The sequence below is a fragment of the Drosophila suzukii genome (assembly GCF_043229965.1).
Source record: "Drosophila suzukii chromosome 2 unlocalized genomic scaffold, CBGP_Dsuzu_IsoJpt1.0 scf_2c, whole genome shotgun sequence".
Classification (NCBI taxonomy): Eukaryota; Metazoa; Arthropoda; class Insecta; order Diptera; family Drosophilidae; genus Drosophila; species Drosophila suzukii.
In genome coordinates, this window is record NW_027255896.1 from 17603943 (window position 1) to 17623511 (window position 19569).

A 19569-nucleotide genomic window follows, 5' to 3' on the forward strand; every position below is an offset into this window, starting at 1 on the left:
TACCGCCTTCAACGCTCTGGTCGATGACACCAATGATCTTCCGATCCTTTACCACTTCCGCAAAGGATCTCGACCATGTGCCGCGGTTGGTTACCTTAGCCTTCTTGCTCGCTGGTTGAGCTGACTCCATCGACCTCTCTCGCTTGTTGCTGTGGCTGGTGGTCATAGCGATGTCGAAGTCTGGGATAATTGCCTTTGCCCAGGCTATGTCCTCTTGGATTTTTTGGTAATCCAATTTCGATGTCTGATCCTCCCGTATCGGATTGGTGGCCAGCCGTTTGAGGATCCTAGAAGCCTTCCTTCTTTCAAGAGGTCCTGTCTGGTTAGGTGGTACCCTCTTAAACTCCTTTGCCCTGGTACTCACCACGAGACCGGCCTTAGCGCTACCCTCAGGTTGGAGTGGCTGGTTAGCCACACCTACGCTGGTGGGAGGCTTGGGCTTGTCGCTATGGCGAGTTGGGCTTAGCCGGCTGCGTTGTTCGCTGGCCTTGGCAGGGGTGGACGTCACGTGGACTGGGGTAGTCAGAGCCGTGATTTTGCTCTTTCTTTCGTCGTTGGTTACGACTTCCGACTTTATAAGAGTGTCGGGCTCTTGTCTTGTGCAGTCTTTTAGTTTTATATATGTTGAGTTCTCCATGTTAATTCCCACGAGCTGCGGAGAAAGGACAGGTCCACCCGGGCAGAGATCCGCCGTACCCGGGTAAGGCTGAATTAGAACAGGCGGTCGCCACTTGCCTGAGCTCACCGTTTGAGACTGAGTTATTTGATGACTCGGGCTCCCAGCCAGATTGATTCTCGGCACGGTACGAGTGACACCTTAGTCCAGCCCGGGGTGAGATGAGTTGTGTGGGTAGGGAAGAGGTAGGTACAGAGCGTGTGGGTAGGGGTGTGTGTGAGCTATTTGTCGGAGGCGGCAGCACAAGCGCGACGTCGGTACTGCTACGGCGCAGATACCGGCTAACTGTCCGGGGCTACTTATTTGCGCTTCGTGTTGGGGGCTTGGTGGTAACCGGGCCGTGTCCAACTTCCACGCTTATTCGTAGCTACCCTGGAGAACCAGGGCGCTCGCTATCCGCAACCTGCGACCCGTTCGGTGGCCTTCAGCTCGGCGCCCTCAGAGCCACCCCACTAGCTCTTTAGCCGAAATATCATCAGTAAGTAAGTAAGCAAAGACGCGGCTGCGAAGAATATGTGGGATTAGCTTATCCATTACCCTACACAACTTTTGATCCGAATTACATAAGTCGAATGGCATTTGTCGAAACTGATAAAGTGGCCTTCCAGGTATTGTGATAGCGGTCATGGGACGACTTTTCTCATCGAGTTCCACTTGCCAGAACGCATGTTTTAAATCGGTGCTTCTGACGAAAATCGTCGTAATGGGTAAGCATCCTTCACTGTCAGTGTGTTCAGTTTCCTTGCGTCTAAGCACAGCCTATTTTTTCCAGGTTTCTGTACCAGCGTCGTTCGGTTGTTCCAGGGACTTTCACTTAATTCGATTACTCCTAACCGTAGCATTTCATCAACTTCTGCGAACAGCAGTTGTTGTTTCGCCGGAGAAACTGCAAAGAATCTCTCCTTTACGGGTACGGCTCCTTCAACTTACTGGATCTAGTGTTCTTCTACCTTGGTAAGTCCTAATCCTTGACTTTCGTATGTCAGACAACGTCCTTTCGCTTCTTCCAGCTGCTCAGTCTGTTCGGGGGATAGGATATGTGCCTCTATCGGTTCTCCTTTGGCCATAAATTCGGATTCCACCTGGTTTAAGGATTCTACACCCACCACCTCTGGTGCCAAATCGAATTTCCTCTAGAAATCTATACCAAGGTACAATTTTTGCTTCAAGGAAGGACAAAGAAGTATCGGCAATCGATGTGTTAACCCATTATACGATATGTTGGGTTGAATCTTCCCCACTACTCGATGCTGCGTTCCTCCTGCTGATTTCATTATCGATTGTGACCTCTCTAATCATAGTCCTAACCTTTCCACTGTTTCTAGGCAACCTTCCCCAAGCAAGCTTACTGATGCCCCGGAATCCAAGAGACCCACGACCTCCAGGTCTTCTATCTTGACTTGTGCGAATGGTCTATTGTCGCCTTCCACCGCAGCTCTGATGGCCGAACAAATCATCCTTCTTTCTGCCTTCCGCTGCTGACCTCTCCTATGGCGAAGTATTCCGGTCTGGATGATGTTTCCCAAATATTCGGTTCCTGACCTTTTGGTAGTGTGCTTCTCGGACTGCTATAGGTTCACGTTTCGACCATTTAATGGTATGTACTGGTTTATTTATATTTATGAGAATCTTACTTTTTGTGCCTAACCGAAGTAGACACTTCCGGGTCACACCGCGGGACAAGGGGGTAATGAGCACTTGTCGCTGGCACGGGGAAGCTTTGATGGCAGGACGATCGCGTCGCGGCAATGGTAACGATGGTTACTGCGATGCCGGACCACAGGCGATGCTGGAGCTGCGCTGAGGGTGAGCTAACGTGGTTAGCTGCTAGTTGAGATAGTGTAATTACGATGCCTATTCCCAGAGGTAGGAAGTAGAACCGCGGAGTTATGAGATGCGTTGATAACTGATTTATTCTTCATTTGGTACATGTTTATATACTACTTGGATCACGGAAGTTTAGTGTAATGATTAGTAAAGTAGACTATATTCTAAAGTAGGTCAGGGAATTATGATTATGGTAGCAGTTTGCGTAGTTGGCTGACACTGCAAAATGTGCTGACTGCATTGGGGGGTCAGTGTGCCGTTGAGTCGGTGAGTTAGTGAGACATATAATATGCTGATCAGCAATTCTCATATGCAGTGGGTGCTAATGAGCGCTTGGTACTGTGCCCAACTTGGCTACTGCTTGATTTGTTGGGTGTGGTCATGTTGAGTACCTTTGGGTACGAACATTTTCCCCCCCATTGAGGGGTACCCTCAATTAAGCCGTGATGTCGGTCAGCCCTTGACCGAATTGTATAGGAAGCACCTAACAAATCATTGACCAAGGTGGATATTTCCTTCAACTGCGGTTCACGTTTATGATTCAGGTCCTTCACATCTTCTTGATGCTGCTTAACACTCCCCTTTGCGATAAAATTGACATTACCGTGGGGACTGAAATTGTGCCCTCGTAGCACTTGATCATTTGGCGCGTCTATGGTATGTGGACATTCTGCAACAAAACTAAGATATTTCTTGGTTAGGTTTAGAAATGTTGAACCAAAGTCAGTCTTCTTGTAGGTTTTAAATTGATGAGAAGTCGGTCCTATATTCATCGGATTTTTATCTTTTGTTGGCTCATAAGCAGCGTTCGGTCCTGCAAAATCACCTCTGCCTTCTACCAGAATAGGGTTGATTTCCGTATCAGATGAGGTTTCTTTATTGAGATAACCTGTGATTACATAACCAAGCCTAGTGCCTTGTGCCAAAGGTTTATTTGGTCGTAGTTCAAGAAGTTCACCGGTTATTACACGAGAATACACCTCAGCCCCTAAGGTTAGGTCAATGGGTCCAAGTTGCCGAAAGTCAGGATCTGCTAATGGCAGTCCCCCGGGAATATTAAGATCGGTATCAATCGATACTGACGGTTGGTCTGTAATGACTGTGGGCATAATAAATACCTCTATTAGTCTTTTAAACCCTGATGTAACTGATGAGAGCTTTAGTGTTGATCTAATTGCTGTTGATATTTTTCCTCCGATTCCAAATATTTTAATCGGTGACCTTTCCTTAAGAGATAGCAGATCTGCCATTCTCCTTGAGATAAGATTCACCTGTGATCCACCATCTATTACAGCGCGACATGTTTGTAATTGACCGTTGGGCCCTTGTAATGAAACCTTCGCGGTCGCGAGCAGAGTATATTCTCCTACGTTGTCGTAGCCTGCAATGGTTAGTGAATGATGCCGTTGCTGGCAGACTCGACAATTGGTCGGTGATCCACAGTTTTCAACCATATGAGCTGTAGACAAACAATTTGTGCATGCTCCTATTTGAATAATGGCTTGGCGCCGTGTTTTGGGGTCCATTTCCTGGAAACGGCTACATGCTCTAAGATTATGTGGTCCTAGGTGACAAATCTTACAGCTCTCTTCGTTGTGAACTGACTGATGGCGTAGTGTTGCTGTAGGTTCAATAAACGTTAGTACACACCTTAACGTTGGAATTTCCGTTGGTGAATCCGCTGAATTTTCCAGAGCAGCTACAGACTGCTGGTCTAGTTTTCTTCTGATAATAAAACACAGGAGTGGATCCCAGGATTTTGTGCTCACATCGAGGTTTTTAAGAGTACTCATTGAGTTTTTGATAGTGTCATGTAAGGCCCTTAGTTGGCGCGAACAGCCGTCTATAGGCTTATAGTCAACCATTTTTGCTATGGCGGCGAGTACTAGTATTTTTCCGTTCTGGTACCTGGCCTTTAAACGCAACCAGGTGTCGTCATAGCCACCCTGTGAGAAGGCCGTGTCTGTCAAGACGTTTCTCGCTTCACCACGAAGCGAACTCTGTAGAATATGTAGTTTTTGACTGGCCGAATATGGTTTATTATGTACCGATTCCACAAAGAGATCATGGAACCGTGGCCAGTCTAGATACTCGCCGTTGAACTCCGGAATGCTAATTGGCGGAAGTGCCAAGTTTAGGCTCATTGGCGCGTCGTTTTCCCGAAGCAGGTAATGTGTGGAATTGAGTTAGCTCTGCTTCTGCCAGGGCTGCGGCCCCAGGTGTGCTGTCCAATTCGTCGTGGGCCTGCCTCAGTAACGCCCAATGCAGATTCAGGTGCCTTTGTAGGGCTGGGGTAACGGTTGGGGCGTTCGAGGCTAATGTTAATGATGACTCCAATTCGTTGCATCTTCTCTGCAACTGTCGGATCACCGTGTCAATTGCGGAATCTCCTTTGACTTGATCTCTTGTTGTGATCTTGATGTTGGCCGACGTTCGTCTCGGGGCCTTTGGAAGCCCGCTTCCAGTCGGCATGTTGTCCAGAAAGTTATTCTGATATTTTTCGACCAGCACCTTAAGTGCTACTAATCGTGAAGAGTACTCACTTCCAGTGGGTAATGCTGCTTGCTGGACTTCTTCATCTAGGTCGCAAAACTGCTGCCAGAGATCGTTTAACTGATTTAGCTTACCGGAATAATAGCCGTCTCGGTGGCGTCGGTCGGCAGAATCCTTGCCATAATTCTTAATGAGCTGTTGGATTTTCCCTTGCAGCTCGTTTTGGGTGTCTAGTAATCGATTGTGTAAATCGGTTCTTGTGTGACTTGTTTCCTCAATGAATGAAGTAGACATATTGTGTGTCTTGGAAACAAAGAATCTTGTGAAGCTGGATGAAGCTGAGTATCCTGTGAAGCTGGATGAAGCTGAGTATCCTGTGAAGCTGGATGAAGCTGAAGTTCCTGTGACGCTGGAAGAAGAAGCGTATCCTGTGAAGCTGGATGAAGCTGAAGTTCCTGTGACGCTGGAAGAAGAAGCGAATCCTGTGAAGCTGGAATAAAGCTGAAGTTCCTGTGACGCTGAAGGAAGAAGCGAATCCTGTGAAGCTGGATGAAGCTGAAGTTCCTGTGACGCTGGAAGAAGAAGCGAATCCTGTGAAGCTGGAATAAAGCTGAAGTTCCTGTGACGCTGGAAGAAGAAGCGTATCCTGTGAAGCTGGATTAAGCTGAAGTTCCTGTGACGCTGGAAGACGAAGCGTATCCTGTGAAGCTGGATTAAGCTGAAGTTCCTGTGACGCTGGAAGAAGAAGCGGATCCTGTGAAGCTGGATAAAGCTGTGAGTCCTTTAGTGGGAAGGGGGTTGCTTGAGTGTGATCCTTTGTTGTTAAAGGATCACGTCGGGGTCACCAATGTTTGTGCCTAACCGAAGTAGACACCTCCGGGTCACACCGCGGGACAAGGGGGTAATGAGCACTTGTCGCTGGCACGGGGACGCTTTGATGACAGGACGATCGCGTCGCGGCAATGGTAACGATGGTTACTGCGATGCCGGACCACAGGCGATGCTGGAGCTGCGCTGAGGGTGAGCTAACGTGGTTAGCTGCAAGTTGAGATAGTGTAATTACGAGCCCTATTCCCAGAGGTAGGAAGTAGAACCGCGGAGTTATGAGATGCGTTGATAGCTGATTTATTCTTCATTTGGTACATGTTTATATACTACTTGGACCACGGAAGTTTAGTGTAATGATTAGTAAAGTAGACTATATTCTAAAGTAGGTCAGGGAATTGTGATTATGGTAGCAGTTTGCGTAGTCGACTTTGCGTAGTTGGCTGACACTGCAAAATGTGCTGACTGCATTGGGGGGTCAGTGTGCCGTTGAGTCGGTGAGTTAGTGAGACATATAATATGCTGATCAGCAATTCTCATATGCAGTGGGTGCTACTGAGCGCTTGGTACTGTGCCCAACTTGGCTACTGCTTGATTTGTTGGGTGTGGTCATGTTGAGTACCTTTGGGTACGAACACTTACTAATTTTATTCTCCTTACAGCTATCCTTACCATTAGGCATGCAATGTTTCGAGGCTTTCACTTGTTCGTGGCAAACGGATTGGAGCGTGGTTCCTCGTTCTCGCCCAAGCTCCTCCCACCGTTTCCCGTTTGGCATCGAGTACATCCTGGAGTCCTTACACCGGGTAGTTTACACTTGAAGCAGAATACCTTTAACACCTCCGATTCACACGCGTTGAATGGATGTCCCACGGTTCCACAATTCCAGCATGTATGTGGCTGTCGTTCCCTGTTGTTCTTCCAGTGTCTAGCTTATGCTTCCACTTCTTCATGTTCTCCAGGTAAACTCTCTTCCCCGACTGATTCCGGACAAAGCTCATCTATCCTCGGACGATCCTTATATCCCCGGTGAGTTTCGAGGTTGCATGGATGTCGGGTCCATCGAGTCGCCAATATTCTCTCCGCATTGTGGCATTCATGTCGGAGTTGATCCAGGTTTGTGATCTATATCGGGTATATAATTCTCGAAATCTGATCCCTAATATTCATCTTTATCACCTTTATGAGGTCGAAGTCGAAAAACGGCATCTCTAGTCGAGATCGGAGCGCTAGCATGGTCTGGATGTGCACCTGATGGCTTCTCCTGGCTTCTGCTTCCGTTCTCGCAGCTCATACTCTCGCTCGAAGTTGGATCGGTGACTCCGAAACTGCTGTTGTAGTGCGAACCTCAGGTAAGTCCATTCTTGCTTCTCCGTCGACCTGACGTACATCCAGTACCATTCCTTGGCTTGTCCTTCCACTAATACATGAAACTCTCTTAGGACCTCCTTCCACGGCACCTGATACGACCTTTGGAAATGTTCGAGGCGGAATACAAATTCGGACACGGGCATGCTTCTGGGACTTCCATCGAAACTTAGCCCCCACTTCCGCAGCTGGCCGACTTTAAACGCTAAGTCGCCTGCTGCCCCGCTTGACCGACGCTGATCCTGTCCTGGATTGAAGTTGTGCTGTGTCCCACCGTTTCCAGGAGCATGTTCTGGCGGCGTCGTGTGAGACCCATTCCACCTTCTTGGTTCCTGCTCCGTCGACCAGGCGGTTTGCCGATACCCTTTTGATGCGTGACGATTCATCTCCTGCTTCTCGGACAGCGCCCCAGATGTTGGCGGCGGGAATTCCAAATGGTGACGTACTCCCGGCAGTATGATTGGCGGAGGCTGCTGGAGCATCCTCGGATCGAATGGTGGCATCTGATTCGGATTTGCTGCATATGATTCGGTGGCTGTATATGCGTCCCCGAAGAGGGTATTTGGCCCTGTCCAACTTGTTTTATTTGAGCCTGATGAACCTGCGTAGATGCCTGCCAAGCTGCGTTTTCCGGAGTCATACTTGCTGGTCCCCTATTCCGAATGAACTCCAAACTTCTCCTCAATTTTCTTCCGATTTGAACTCTATCCCTATCACTATTTGGCATGTCCTAATTCTTTTCTTATTTATATTTGTTTTTTCCTTTTTCTTCAACTTTTTCTAATATGGGGGGATGAGCCGTTTCTATTTATATTACCCACTAACTTCTCTCTGCTTTCCTTCAGTTCCTAATCCGTTTGTGTCACTTTTTTATAATTATTTAAACGATTTTACTAACTTAATTTACTCTTCATCTTTCAGCCTCTACTTGAAATTTGCTGGGTGTCGAAGTCACACTTTATGCACAGTGTACATGGACCACACCAACTCCAAACACAGACAACAAATTTAGATGAGTTATTAAAAATGTTCTTTACCACAGACAACATATTAAAAAGATAATTGTTTTCTTTTTATTTTAGCTACTGATGAGCTTCCTAGCCTGGCTTCGCATGTCCCGTATTTACTCGGTCATGGGTCCACTTCTAGTCGGTCTTCACTTTCTCAGCAAGGATTGTGCTCAGCAGAAAGGACCTTACGGAATTTTACTCACTGTGGCTACGATGGGTTCGACCTTTTTCGCCTGCACACGGTCCAAACAGCTAGTTTCCTATGTCGTTTTCTATTGCCACTTTCCCTGGTGAGTGTTTACCTTTTACGTTAAGTTTGCATATTTAACTTTTATTGCTTCCATTTCATTAATTTTCTTATATTTTCATTGGGTGCCATTTGTCGTGTCCTGATTTTCGCGCAGTGTAGATGCCGGCTAGTCATCGAATGTCCCAGGGAGGGAAACAATAAAAAAATATTGTCCACGCAGCAGACACAACAAAATCAAAACGGAAATTCAAATTTGGACAACAGCAATCTTCACGACGGATTTTCGAACATCTGGACTGGACACACAGCTCTAATCGCGGTCCTGGAATCCCACCCAACCATGACTGTATCCTTCAACATTTTTTTTTGGACAAATCTGCCAATTCTGCTTTGTGGGTCGTACTACCTCGCCTAAACCATCTAACCCCCCAACACGAATTTCTACTAACACGAATTCATTTCGCTATCACCATATATTTCACAACTTTCTCTTAAATTCTAACATTTAATAAGCCTACCTATGGTACCGAACTTTCACATGGAAAACATTTATATGTATAAATAGATAAATAAGTAACAATAAATAAACAATTTAAATTAATAATAATTTGAATAGATATAAGTTGGAATAAATTAGTTTGGGCGGGTTACATAATTAAATATATTATCAGTCTCGTTTTTATTTTAAGTTTCCGCTTACTGATTTTTTTTTTGCCGCTCGCAGTTTTCAGAGACAACTTTTTAATTTTCGTTGGCAAATATAAATTTAAGAGCGAATAAAAACCTGTGGCCACCCGGGATGAGTGGCCAATTTTTTTGCTGAAAATTTTGATCTCCTGGTGGCTGGTCTTCGTCTAAACTTATATAAATCTATCTTCCCGATCCTGGCTTATCCCTTACGGAACATTCTATAAATATTTAAATTTTAACTCCACTCACATCAAGAAGTTTTTTTTTTATCACTCACTGGGTAAGAACTTCACATCTTTTGATATTGTTCTTTTGCCAACAGAACCGTCTGTGGCCACTTATTTTGCTTGTTTCACTCTTCGCCAAAAACCACTCAAATTTTTCGGACTTAAACTTCGGTTCACTTGGGAGTTATCCGGTTTAAGGAACCAGTTCCATGATTGGACTCAGCTGCCCGACTCCCTGAACTCACGAGTCGTCAATAGTCGTGTATCGATTTTGTGCCTATCGTTATCTGTCTTAATGTAAACAGCTTTGTTAAATTCGTAATTTGTGTATTCTTTTGTTGTTTAACACTTAACAATAGCTTCGGTGTTTCTTAACATATAACCTCCTACGCTTGGAAATAACATTTTTTAATTAATTCTAAATTTAATTTTATCAAAATAGGACGAATATATCATATCAAACAAAAACACCTCTTAACGAGGTAAAAAGTAGTGGCGAAAGCGCTCTTAACAAAAATTTCTGATATCAACAATTGTGACGAAAAATGATATTACATTCGGTAAAATAAATAAACTATATTAAATTTATGATTTCGGCCCGCAACAGTAAATATTTATTTACCTACACGTAAATTTTCTGCTGTAGCGTGCCGAATACATAAATTTAATATAGTTTATTTATTTTATCGAATGTAATATCATTTTTCGTCACAATTGTTGATATCAGAAATTTTTGTTAAGAGCGCTTTCGCCACTACTTTTTACCTCGTTAAGAGGTGTTTTTGTTTGATATCAGAAGTTTTTCTTGCACAAGAGTTTAAGTACCCCAATACCATAACTAGGAGTCGTCCCCATATGGCTTGGCTATTGAAAAACCAAACACACACTTTCATGTTCCACTTCGGCTTAACTTTATTCTAATAAGGTATGGGTTGTTTACACTCACATTTTATCAAGAATGAAACATATAATATGAATATTAAACTTTTTAATAACAAGTTTTATCGCTTCAATTACCTATTTTAATAGCACAAGTTTGGAATCTAAAGGGTTGTACAGTTTCAGATTCGAAGAGAAATCTGTCGTTTCTTACATTTCCCGCTAAACTAGCGGGGTTTTTTTTTTAAAGTGGTAGAATAAATAGATCAAGTTTCCCATTTCGATAAGCTTCATGCAAGTAAAGGACCCTAAAACCATAACAGGTTTTCCGTTTGAAAAAATCTAATAAGAATATTTTTCATCAAATTGTTTTTTTTTCATGATTATTCCAGTAAGTATGAAATATTACGTATACGGAGCTGAAACCAGTTGCACTAAAGTTGAGGAATTTTAAGAGCTACATGATATAAAATTTAAAAAGAAATCGTTCGACTCAATTTTGAGAAAGTAGTCAAAAAGTGGTTTTAAAAAATAACTTTTTATCGTAACACTTAATCTATTATATTCATACAATTTTACTATATAAAGAGTTTTTAGCAAATTAAATTATCTTTTCCGAGATATATAGCACTGTTCTGTAGCATTAGTTGTTTAGCTACTATAAGCATCTGGCTTTTATTTTTGATTTTCCGCTAAACTAGCGGGTTTTTCCAAAAGTCGTAGAACAAACGTTTTCTATTTCAAGCTACTTTATACACCCATAGGGTTTCCAAAACCCTAAAAATAAGATGGGATGCATACAAACCCACAAACAAAGGGACAAACATTTTCATTTTGGGAAGAAGAAGAAAATCTTGGAACATCGGATTTCAACAAATGAGGTGTCATTCGACGCGTATTCTCAGTAAAAATAAAACTAGCTAAACAGCTTGGGGCTTTTATCCCCACCGTATCCAGCAGCTCCAATTCTCTAAATTTTTACTTTTACGCTTTCACCGCTTTTTCTCCCAAACAAATCTATATTTCGAAAGTCTTGGTATGCAATCTTCTTAGTTAGTGCGATACCTTTCGATTGGTGTATCTCTCTCGTTATGATCGGACCATAATTGCAGATTTTCAATTCTGCGGCTATATATAGTAGTTGTCTTCGCACGCTCTCTTGCGCGCTTCGCCACTAAGTGTACTGCCGTCCACAGTGATAGCTGGCATAGGAACGATTGGAAAATTGGTGGGAAAATAATATGAAACAAATTATAGCTTCGGTGTTTTTTGACATATTATCTTATTCTATTGGGAATATCATTTCTTGTATTTTTAAATTTAATAATTATAACTGCAAGGGTATAAAAACTTCGGCTTGCCGAAATTAACTTCCTTTCTTGTTTTTAAATTTAATTCAAAATTCTTAAAAATACAAAAAATTTTATTCCCAAGTCGTCCGATTTTGAAAAAATTAAATTCGAAATTGAGAACTAATAAAAAACTGTTATTTCCAAGCGTAGGTGATTATATGTTAAAACAAGAAAGGATGTTAACTTAAAGGACAGGCAGACAGACGGACATGGCTAGATTGACTCGTCTAGTAATGCTGGTCAAGAATATGTATACCTTACTGTGTCGGAAACGTCTCCTTCACTGCGTTGCAAACTTCTGACTGAAATCATAATACCGTCTGCAAGGGTATAATAAATAAAAGGGTATAATAATTATTTCATTATTTCTCTGACCGTTTCTTTGACACCTATATGTTAGAGTCGTCCGATTTTAATTAAATTTAATTCGAAATTCTAAAAAATACAAAAAATGTTATTCCCAATAGTATAAGATAATGTGTCAAAAAACACCGAAGTTATGTTTTGTTTCATATTATTTTCCCACCAACTTTCCGATCGTTCCTATGGCAGCTTTATAATATAGTCGTCCGATTTTGATAAAATTAAAATCAAAAATCAGAACTAATTAAAAAATGTTATTTCTAAGCGTATGATGTTATAAGTTAAAAAAACCAAAGATATAATATTTTGTGTTTTTTTCCGATTATTCCTATGGGAGCTATAAGATATAGTTGTCCGATCCGGCTGGTTCCGACTTATATTCTACCTGCAAAAGAAAGAGGACTTTTGGGAAGGTTTCAGCCCGATAGCTTTAAAACTAAGAGACTAGTTTGCGTAGAAACGGACGGACAGGCGGACATGGCTAGACCGACTCGTCATGTGATGCTGATCAAGAATGTGGGCGGAAACGTCTCCTTCTGACTGAAATCAAATTACCCACTGCAAGGGTATAAAAATGGAAAGAAAACCTCAAAAACGCCTAAAGAAGGTCAGTCCAGATGAAATAGGACGCCTAACCCAAGCTGTTGCCCATCATTGTGGAACTTCACCTACAGCGATCAACTTCATAGCAGGGCAAGTCCGCAGAACAGTTGAAGTGCTGGAGGAGATCCACTAGAGAATCCCAGTGATATGGAAGATGCCGAGTGGGACTTCGCTCGCTACATAGACATCCTGCTGCGCGTGTCCCCGCAACGAAAGTGGTTCTGGCAAAAAGAATTTTAATACGTAGAAGTATCTTTTTAGCAGAACCACAAGAACGATCGCCGACGAGCTCTTCATTGGGGAACCACAGGACTCCACCGTCACCAGCTACTTGGCCCCTAAGCGGAGATGGAGAACGCGCTGACTTTTATAGGAAGGAGGAAAAAAGGGTGCCCGCAAAGGGCCAGCTGGAGGAGCCATTACTATTGCCAGGATGCTGGGCGACTTCATGCAGCATCAGCGGAACAACCCCGTTCCCAATCCGACTTTGGATTCGGAACTAGACTGCAGATGGGGCGGGAAAGAAGGCGAAGTATCCTTGGGACGAGAAGGAAGCTTTTAGTTTTAATTTCTTTGTGCACCAGCCAACTCTTCGTCGTCGGGTCTGCTTTTTAGCGCTGTTCTTAAGGGAACGTTCTCTTTGTTTTGGTCGAAATGAAGGCAAAGTTCGTCAATTTTTTGTGGGATAATGAAAAGGCGTACGAACTTCGGGTTTTGCTTTTTGAATTCGTTTATTATTGAAGATTTTTTAAAAGTAATTTGATGGTGAAATTCAAAATGGCGGCTGCAAAATGGCGGCTTTCGTCTGCCTCCGCGCGGCAAACATCGTCCAAAAATTCCGAGCCTGCAGCCTCTTGTAGTCAACTGAAATAGAAAATTGTTATCATTAGTTAAAGTTAATATACTTTTGTAAGGCACTAACCTAATGGCATCAAATTGCGGCCATAAATTGACCGCGTAATGAATGTTCGAATTTTAAAGTTCGATTTCCGTACATTTTTTTTCAGTTAAACCACGTTGAAAAATTATAAATAAATTATTGTTTATTTCCGGAGTAGCTTAGTGACCAATAAAAAGCATATACTTTCATAAAAATTTTACATGAAGCATATCGGTTCACAGGGTGAAGCTGTGGACGAGGAATTTTTTTGAAAAACATGGTTTCGAGAAAAACGCGTTTAAAGTTTTTTAAAAGTATGACTTAGAATAACTTTTTTGTTTGATTAGTTATTACGGCCACCATTCGATCTTATAGGTTTTCAGGGTCGCTGAACACGAATTTGAAGTCAAAATGTCAAAATTCAAAATGGCGGACCCAATATGGCGGATTTAAAAAAATTTGCATTTTCTAATTTACATGAAAACGTCTGTTTCTTTAGTTTTCGTGGTTAGTGGACGCGTATTAATCATTACTTTTTTAATAAAAGATCACAAATACAGTACAGTGGACTTAAAAAACTTTTTTTCCGGAAATTTGTGACGAAAACTTTTTTTTCGAGTTTTCGCAAAAGCCGAACGTTGATTTTACCGAAAATCAACGTTCGGCGTTGGCGAAAACTCGAAAAAAAAGTTTATTGCTGCAAAAAAAAAGAATATTGCTGCATTTTACTTACATCAGGATTTTAGTCGCATATCCCTGGGCCATAGAGGATTCCTTCTTCAAGTTCGAACTGCTTCTGGTTCTGCTTTTCCTGCAGACGATTTGCGAGGCGGGCTTCTCTAACAGTGGATGAAATTTGACGTTCGGCGTCAAGAATTATTATTTGTGGGAGTATCGGCTGGCCTCCTGCCCAACACTGATTTCCATGACGTTCATTATCTTCAGCAAAGCTGATCGTCCCTCATTAAAAATTCAGGCTGCGATGTAGGTACAAATTTCAATCACGTGGCTCCCACAATGCAAATGCTTTGGCGCCATTCTCCAAACTATAGCATTAAACGACTCATTGGAATTTTGTGTGTTTGCTCCAACACAACGTTCCAGGTCCGGGTTGGACAGAGCCTCGTAGATCGGCTTGATGGCGTCAGCAACAATTTCTGCGAGCGGAGGTTTATGTTTGAAGGTCTCGAGCTTTCCTTCCGCCTTAGCGACTTGCCAATTGCACCAGCTCTCACTTCCTTCGGGGCACAAATGATGTTGAGGTTGGTCGTCGGTGGAACACTTATGATAATAAGTTGCCCAGATTGCATCCTTCATACGCGACGATGAATCCGCGTTGCCTCTTATCGCCAACCCGTAAAAAAGGGTCAATTCTGTGATGAGTTTATCGGTTAGTTTTCCAGCCCCCTTCCCCCCAAGCCCCTTTGTGTCCTTCTTCAGCTTGCGGAGACGACTTCCCATGCGCTTTTGGACATGACCTACGCACTCTTTCTTCGCCACTGGGCAATCATCGTATGGGTTCATGTCAGCCAGAGCCTTGAAGGTTTTCGTATCTCCGTCGCCAATATAATATTTATATTTTACCCCCAGAAGGCTTTCCGAGTTTTCAAACATTTCGCGCACCCCGTCCACCTCCATTTTGCCCGCACTTTCACTGTGATTCGCCGCACAATCGTCAACATGATCTTCATACTCCGGGGTACCTATTTTCGATGCCCAATTGTAGCAAGCTTGGCAATAAGATGATTTTACAATCACGTCCAAAATCTTGCCAGAGTACTTGCCGATAAGGGAAACGAGACCAAATAACGAAGAAAATCCCCGCTTTTTCCAAGATCCGTCCCCAGAAACAGACAGGTGCGTCGGCTCGTTCCCAGCTGCGGAGTTAGCTCCGATTTCTTCTTTCGCGGCTTTCCTCCGGACGATGTCAAAGACGACCTTCGAAGCGGCGTTCAAATTGTCCAGGAAGTTATAATACTGACTGTTACTGAACGAGTGTTTTATGTCAAGTAAAGAGCAAAACGTTTTTACAGTTTGCAATCCGCACCCGAAAACGCGAAAAGCGAATAAAAGTCGTCGGTTGATCTCGTAAACGTTTTGCGACATCGGAGACGATAAAATTTGGCGCTTTTCACACGAACAATCTACAATAAGTTTGAATCCAACACCAGGTCCTGCCGTGCGTCCAAACTTCACTGCACCAGAACAAGATTTGCACACCAGGAATTCACTCAACGCGTTGAAAACCATTAAGAAGTTGCAAATAACGTAACTAGTGCTTGCGTCGATTTCGATATCGTCAAAGCCCATGTCTTTTAGTTTTTTCGCCGACGAACTGACATGATCCGCACTTGCTTCCCCCGAAAATTGATTCCCTTGGAATTTCCTTTTGCGAACCCGCGAAAGTGACCCCTTTGTTTTCGGCATTTCGTACGAAATTAGTGACAAATATTTCGCGACAGAAAAACAACAAACGTGAGCGAACTCGGCGATTTACAGTTGCAAGTTAGAGATTTTTCGGAACATCTGCTATTTCTTGTAGGTGCTGCCATCTAAATACATTTCTATGTACCACTAATACACGATAATACCGACCCTCATTCGTGTTTCGGTGAATAGAAAGCCATTTCTCACCGCGCCATGAATCAGCACCGTAGCGTCCCGCAGCGCGCGTGACGCAGGTGTATTCGAGACGCTCTCATTCACAAACTATTCATCGTATCGAAAAATCCTTTCACACACATACTCTACGGATATGTGGCTACCAGTAATACGATCTCCGACGAGCTCTGCTTTGGGGAGAATCTGGACTCCACCACCACCAGCTATCAGACAGCTAAAGCGGTGCTGGAAGAAGCGTTGGCTTCTATAGGGAGGATGAAATAAAGTCCATCCGCATAGCTGGACGAGCCATTACAGGCCATTGCCATGGTGCTGAACGACTTCCTGGCACCCATTCTCTCAAGGCCCATGTTGGAATATTGGGAACCAGAGCTGGACCGTACATGGCATGGAGAAAATGGCGAAGCATCCGCGAGACGAAAAGGAAGCTTTAAACATTGTATCCCTATTCAGCACCCCAGAAAAATAATGCTGTATGCAAATAATGATCCATCCAAATTAAATTTAAGTAAAAAGGACTAAGTCGATATATGCAAGTGTTTGGTCACATGATTTAATCCAGTATTTTTTTCGATTTCAAATTACTAAAAAAAGTACCACTTTGCTTGAGCAACAAAGATAATTATTTACTTTAAAAAATATCATTCCACAGAAGTACATGAGCCAAAAAGAGACGGTTAATATTAAAGAGGCTATAAAAAAAAGAGGACACAGCCGCTTGAAATCGATGTAGCAATTTTAAGCGGATTATTGTTCACATAGACAATCGCTGAAGCGAAAAGCTGTTTGACATAAGCAAACCGTATGCAAAGGTAGACGTGCAAATTCAGTCGCTCCGAAAAAAATGGATAACAACGGAAAACTGAATACAATTTAAACGCTAGCATGTGGAATGTTATCAGCGCCACATTACTGTTTTATTAAGATTAGCAAATTAATCAATAATTAAATTTAAATTCTGGCAAGCGTAGTGATAATTAAATAGGGACTATATTGGGCCATTATTGACGCCCCAATAATTATCACAAGCTTGAACCCTTTGGACACTTTTAGGCATTTATAACACCTTCCCCATTTAAGCAAAAATTTTGGAAGGTTGACGCGCCTTCAAATGCCTTTTTCTTAAGATAAATAATGTACGCTTTAGTGCAACAGGTGCCAGGTCATGCCATGAAGGACATAAGCTAGAGGTTGCCCATTTCTTAAAAAAAACCATGGCAATATTTATTTTCAAGATGAGATAAATTGCTGAGTTCCAACCGTTGGAAGGCTCCTAGGGCCTGCACCAACAAAATGTTTCTAGAAACGGCGCTCTTGCAGTTGAAAAAAAACGTGTGCGGTCAGAATTTTCGATTCATCGAGTTATAGCAACCTTTTTCCGTCCCTTTCTAGAGCGTGAATTTCTTATGAAAGAAAGTCGCCGAAGCGTATTTTGGTCGTTGAGCGGAAACCCTCTCTGTGTGAATATGATATTAAGGTAGAGCTCATCGTATTCTTCAATAGTATGCAATGGTATGTACCCTTCAGTTCTGCAGTAGGGACGCGGTGACATGGCTCAAGGCAAAAAGCTTTTATGTTTTTTTTTTGTGCCTAAAACGATGTGCCGCTGTTGACGTCAGCAGAGAAGTCGGCGCAGTGTAGAAGACTGCCTACGAAAACGATCGTGCAACAAATAGAGGCAGATATTCAGAGCTTCCCTCTCTTTCTTTGTCTTATAATCTGCCTACACTCGGCGCTCTCAGAGACAAATTTCGGCAGGTCCGTTATTTCTTTTGAGTCTCTCCGTTATGTCCGGCTAGCGACTAATGTTTCGGCGGAAAAATTTTCGTTGCGCAGCGACATGTGAATGCCCTAATATTTTAGGAGCATTATTGTGTATCGAAAAAAAACAACTAATATTGTTTTATAAAAGTACATTATTTGATTATAGTAAAATTAAATAAATTGAATTTACTTTTAATATTATGCTTACGTATTATACATTAATATTACAATATAATTTTTTAACTAAGTTATAGAAGTTAAAATTTATTTAAAACATTTTAATAGTACCATTTTTAAAGAATTCATTTTGTATTTTTTACTCAAAAAAGTAAAAATTATGTAGTCGGATATTTTTCGCTTTAGAAAGGGTATAGGTGCAGTGGCACGCGTTAACAGCGAAGAGAAATTAAAAGAAATCATGTAAAGGGGTGAGAGGAATACTTGGTTCATTCTGTTTGAGTTATTGAAAGGAAAGCAAGCCATTTAAATTGTGCGCAGCAGGATTTACTTCTTTCGTTTTTTTAAGTGAAAATAATAAAGTCAGGTAAGTGTTACATTAAGTTGAAGATGTTGTGCCTTGATCTTAGTTTAAAGTATTAAGGTATTCAATGGGTTCCGTTAGCCGAAAGTGGATGATGAAATGTTTTGCGCCAATAAAAATCCTGCAAAGGGTGAAACACAGCTCTAAAAGGTAGATATGCAAATGAACAAATAAAACGAATTTTTTAAGCATATGACCATAATTTTTTATCAGGAGCGTTGGCCAAGGACTCGGAGGACCCGGACAAAGGTTTAAGGAAGGCGATGACCAATGTAAAAAGCAAATTAACGTAACATAAAATTAGGCTTACTAACAATAATTGTCCTTTAACAGAAAACCTAAATAACATTATTTAATTAAAATATATTTAAAAGTATATACAAATTTATGTATTTTAAATTCTATAAGTAAAAACTCATGGGAAAAATTCTGATTTTCACAAGTGATTTCACTTGGGACGTGTCACTTGCAAGTGATTTCATAAGTGAAAACTCATGGAAAAAATTTGATTTTCACAAGTGATTTCACTTGGGACGTGTCACCGGCACGTGACAGGCCATACGAAAAATGAGTATAAGGAACAAGTGATATCCCGTGGGACTTCGAAAAATTTTCATTTGAATTTTCACTTGTGAAAATGCGGACATCCCATACAATTTTCTATATGGAGCGTCACTTGTTCTTCACTTGTGCAAGAGGACATGTCCCGCGGGATTCACAAGGTGATTCACAAGTGAAACTTTTTTATTGGAACTGAAGGGTATTTTTTCGTCCGGAAACAGCTGGCTTAAAATTATTAAGCCTAGTACTTAGATCGGCACAGAGTTTCACTAGTCGAAAAATCGTATTCTTTGAAGAGTGACCGAAGTTTCAAAGCTTACCCGCAATGCATGCCGCATGATCTTACTGTCAAGCAGCTGGGCTAGTTGCCAAACGGAAAACAAATCAATTGGAGCAATATAAAAAAGAAGAGTCTGCTGGTGCACAAAGAAATGATAATAAAAATAAATGAAATGTTAAACGAATGTTTGAATTTATGTAAATTAGAAGTTTAAGGCTTCCTTCTCGTCCCACGTATGCTTCTCCACCATCTCCGCTTTAGCGGACAGCTCGTCGGAGATCGAGCGATGTCCCATGTTCCTTCCCACTGGAGTTCTCTAGTAGATCTCCCCCAGCACTTGAACTATTCTGCGGATTTG

The 19569-nt window shown here is 42.2% G+C and overlaps 2 long non-coding RNA genes across 6 annotated transcripts; one reads left to right on the forward strand and one right to left on the reverse strand.

The window, feature by feature from the left end:
* Positions 1–13269: 13269 nt before the first annotated feature.
* LOC108005992 (uncharacterized) lies at positions 13270–16475 on the reverse strand. 2 transcript variants are annotated; one of them, XR_011605401.1, is made up of 3 exons: positions 14177–16393; positions 13486–13692; positions 13270–13427 (listed from the first exon to the last, which is right to left on the reverse strand). It is a non-coding gene; the product is annotated as an uncharacterized lncRNA (long non-coding RNA). The 2 variants fall into 2 exon arrangements; XR_010655340.2 differs by lacking the exon at positions 13486–13692 and having other exon boundaries at positions 14177–16475.
* A 997-nt stretch (positions 16476–17472) lies between these two features.
* LOC139354253 (uncharacterized) lies at positions 17473–18754 on the forward strand. 4 transcript variants are annotated; one of them, XR_011605399.1, is made up of 4 exons: positions 17514–17823; positions 18173–18373; positions 18431–18520; positions 18584–18754. It is a non-coding gene; the product is annotated as an uncharacterized lncRNA (long non-coding RNA). The 4 variants fall into 4 exon arrangements; XR_011605400.1 differs by having other exon boundaries at positions 18193–18373; XR_011605398.1 differs by having other exon boundaries at positions 17473–18373; positions 18424–18520.
* The last annotated feature ends 815 nt before the right edge of the window (positions 18755–19569 follow it).